The sequence below is a fragment of the Aplysia californica genome, unplaced genomic scaffold (genome assembly GCF_000002075.1).
Source record: "Aplysia californica isolate F4 #8 unplaced genomic scaffold, AplCal3.0 scaffold00390, whole genome shotgun sequence".
NCBI lineage: Eukaryota > Metazoa > Mollusca > Gastropoda > Aplysiida > Aplysiidae > Aplysia > Aplysia californica.
Window position 1 is genome coordinate 314759 of NW_004797660.1, and position 4577 is coordinate 319335.

Sequence of the window (4577 nt, forward strand, 5' to 3'; positions counted from 1 at the left end):
GACATAACCACCCACCTTGAGTTTTGAGACTAGCAAGACATTGGTGTCAGGGCCGACAGTAAAATAAATGGGTTATAATGCCATTCCTAAATCGGCTGGACACTGAGTGAAATCTTTTTGTAGGTGTACGAATTTCAGGATTATCTTTGAATTCCAGTCTATATCAAGGGAGATAAAAAGCAAGTTGGACAGCACTGTTAAAATCTTACATGATTGATTGATACATGTACTACTACCACACCCTATGCTACGTTTTGCAGACTTAGTATTCAGTATGTTCAGGTTTTTAACATTTTATCCACCTCTGCTGGGAACAGCAATTTTTCCTTGATCAACAAAGCTCCTCTCTGCTTCTTTTGATCCGCCAGTATCCCCTCTCTCCGACGACTTCACCTCAACCTGTCACTGCAGAATACATGACGTACTGGCAAGCTATCGTGTAGAGAGTAGTGGGACAATGGGGTTTTGACTGTATGCTGCAGGGGAGCATTGCGCAGTTCAGGGCATGCTTTTTGATAATTAATGAATGGCCCAAAACACGGATCTCCATAGCTGCCAAGTTTTCAAAATTAAAAAACAGACTTTCATCGCAGTCGGAGAAAGAGACCAGTTCTTACTTCAAAAAGATACCAAAAGACAACTTGTACTCAAATGATAAGCCCACCACAGACACATGCATGCTGTGCAGCCAGATTGATAAGATGGCAAAGATGTCTGGCTGGGACTCCCTAAGCTTTGTTATAACTCCATTGTTTTGTCCTATCATCACTGGAGCATTGTCTGAACTCAGAGAGGTGCAGTGCATAAAGGGAACACCAAAGGTTTCTAATTCTCTCAATACAAGTTCTCCTATGTTAACACCACTTGACGGACCATTGTCATTGAGGACGTCGGCACACCTTGTTTGTAGAAAGCATGTTTGTTTGATAACTTCGATGCAGTGATGAAGTTGAATTCCTCTGAATACTTGGCACAGAAGGTGTGTTCGCGAGGTTTTGCCTTACAACTGGTTGGTTTTAAAAACGCATCCATCACTTGAAAGCACAACGCGCGTCCGTGATCAAAGAAATAGTTTTAGCTCCTGCATGCAATCATCACTAAGGCTGCCCGCAACACCCACACACACACACGATGACCCGTGACCCGATGTGAACGAAGGAGAAACAAAGAAGACCCGTAGGCAGACCTGCCACTCAATGAAATCTAAAAATCAGGATTTTAGAGTAAGAAAATCAGGATCTAGAGTCTAGATCTAGTGAAAAAAATCGGGGTCAACGGCAAATCAGTCATAAGCGGCACTGGGGGAAAGGGGGTGGGGGTGGTCCCGGTTCTTTATGAGGCAAGTATGCAAGACAAAGCTTTTTGAAAACTGAAAGACAGCATTATTATATGTTACTCGAATCGGAGTTGGATAGACTGGGGGAGCGCAGGTAGCACTAAAGCTGAAACTCTCGTAGTCTTGAAAATAGCTGACACATAACTCCTATTATCCAGGGGAAAAGTCCGCTTTTTCGTACAGTAACAACGTTTGACTTCCATCGCATATATACACTCAAGGTACCCCCACCCCCTCCCCGGAAAAAATCGCGCCAAGGTTTTTCATTTATTTTTTTCTTATTATTCCTTTCCCCTCAATTAGTCTGGATCACGGCACGCACTTTAAGCCCAAGTGTCAAAAAATACCCCCCCCCCCCACTGGTTAAAAGTCCCGGAAAACACCTCGATCATTGCGACCGGTGTGAATGAACTTTGTTGACCCCGACAGCCGACGGTCTCAGACACACGCGCTACTCACCACACGTACGAGGTCAGCGAAAGTAGATCTTGAGCGTATTCAAGTGGGAATTCAAAATTGATACTACTACGTCGATTTTAGTAGAAATAACGAGCGTGAGTCAACTACTAGATTCGGCATAGATCTAGATGCTTTAGAAAATAGCGTTCCAAGTTCCAGCGGATAAAAAGTCCAATCGGTGCTTCCAAGCAAAAGAGATTGCAGAACTTTTTATATTTTTTTCTAAGAATCGGACGCAACAGACACAACGACAAAAAAAAAATCAGGATACTGGCGATCGAAATCGGGAAAATCGGGATGCTTGAGATTTGGGGCAAAAAAAAATAAAATCGTGATGAGTGGCAGGTCTGCGTAGGTTACTTCCCGCTTTAATAGCGCATGCTCAATAACAAAGAAATACAGAAGGGGCACCACTCGCGGAAGGAGGTCAACTTCCAGTTTAATTGCAGGGACACTACTCTCGTCGTCTTGTTGACTCCCGTACTTCGCCTATCCGGTCATAAATTTTCTAATTTTTCTTGCTTGAAGCCAGTTTGTATTGAAACTAAGAGGAGAAAAGTTGAAAACGTATTTTCCAATGCCAAAACGGATTTCCGTACTCAAACCAAAAAATCGTACTAAATACGTATTTTACGTACTACTTGGCAGCTATGGATCTCTATGTCAATGTGTAGAACTGTACTGAAAAAGAAACTTCCTTTTCATATACTCAGAGGCATAGGAAGAGCGAAATTTTCATCGTCGTAAAAACGGTAGTTAAAATTTCTATTGGTGAGTAGGCCTACTCACTACTTAAAAGTTAATAAATATGTCCGAATGAAACATGGTCTGAACCTATTAGATAGCCGTCATTCGAACAATGCAATGCATTGGTTGTTTATGCAACAAACAACCAAACAAGTAACATGGCTCATAGGTACTTTTCACACTGTTGAGTTATGAGTTTGTGTTCATTAGGCCGAGGTCACATAAGCCTGACCTATAAATTTGAAGTTGAAGCCTCAGAATGGAATTCAGTTGGAAACGAAAGCAGTATCAAGATGCCGAAATTTCCGTCAGAAAACCATGAGAGAGCTACAGTATTGGTTGACTACATGCTGGAGAGTCAGCTCTACATATAATATATGGCAACTGTTACAGGCGCGCATGTCTCCATCGTACACAGAATACAGAACCAGTTTCAAGCCACCATAAGGGCCATCAGATCGCCCCCGAGTGGAAGACCAAAGGCAACAACAGCAGCTCAGTATCTCCTCATAGTGCGCCAATACCGGATTAATACCTTCCTGACAACCAGGAACATCATCGGATTAAGGGGATAATAAGGGAGTAGTACCAGAACTGTACTGTATGACGGAGATTGCACTCCACATGCCTCTGGTCTGTCCCCGTAGAATTATGTGAATTTAGATGGCCAAATTATGCCCAAAAAAAGCCAAATTATGCAAAAATTATGCAAGTTACCGTAACACCTTTCGCGACATGTTTTGCACTTTTTCAACACAAATTTTCATGACTTTTATGTTTTAAGTATGCCTACAGAGAAATTTAAAACAGAACATATCAGTATCAGTAATTTGTAGTGTATTTGGAAAGAAAACAATACACATCTGTAAAAAAAAAAAAAAAAAACTAAAAAATATAATCTCTGTAACTTTCAGCTGTAATCTATCTAAATCTAGATTATTATCTAGATCTAGATCTGGGAAAGAAAATTGTATTTAAAAAAAGAAAAAAAAAGGACATCTGGACCTCTGATGCTGGCACATTACTAAAACCAGGAACACCTGTCAAACATGAAGCATCAGCAGACATGAGAACAACAACTTCTGATGGATTGAAAAATTGAACATTCTCAAAAGGAACAAAATCCCAAACCATAACCAAGATGTTCTACCAAGGGAAATAACCAACTTTTCACTTAAATAAGACTTATTACGGTGATTATTTCCCTTTAGTCACATGGCGAGGCGTTAATTAACAAAATTAATTGTTTTGTTTACAAAAAAGGGGAAAAAACGTGAAAAACGCGGGGAATCCAAAATTATGCAAATGTGCAAAATTACGCGAAAAAAACGCGGCCGCACAATCGCATAATCCTACGGGGACAGTCTGGTACAGAGGTCTGCATCACAGACCAGTTCTGACCCCTCAGCACGGCAGTGTGTAAATTAGACGAATCAAAATGTTATTTCCACATGATGAACCCTTGTTGAGTTTAGTGTTTTGTTCATGCTTTAGTTATTCGCATCTTTTACCTCTGAGTTTATTTGCATTGATAAGTGCACCAAACACAAGCCTGAATTTGTCAATTATGACAAAATGTTGCGAACATCTCATTCTGAAAAAACTTTAAGCAGCTTTTAAAAGTTCAACAACATTTTCCTTCATCTAGGTAGCCTAGTTTTTAAAAAAAAAGAAAGAAAATCAAGTAGCCTACTAAATCAAACTAAGGATAGGTAAAGACTCATAATCATAAAAAATGTTTACACACGATGTATTCACAGTAGGCCTACAGTGCAGCATAAAAAATATGTAACATGAACACAGAGTAGAGAACTTGAAATCATGAATAGCTCATACAATTTGCTATTCCCGACTGACATCTCTCTTTAATTTTTCACAGTTAACCTGAATTTTGGACATGTCAAACACATTGTTAATCCCTGATGTGTTTGAGTTATCCGTGCCTGACTGTAGAATGAATCAAAAGTTAACTAACAACTAATAATCACTCAGCACTCTTTCAAAAACTCAAATATTTTCAACATTGCATTCTATC

At 40.0% G+C, this 4577-nt stretch overlaps 1 protein-coding gene across 1 annotated transcript in view; it reads right to left on the minus strand.

The window, feature by feature from the left end:
- The window catches only part of LOC101859348 (pre-mRNA-processing-splicing factor 8-like), an 8277-nt gene that overhangs the window by 1718 nt on the left and 1982 nt on the right, over nt 1-4577 (minus strand). The gene's annotated exons all lie outside the window — the stretch shown is intronic.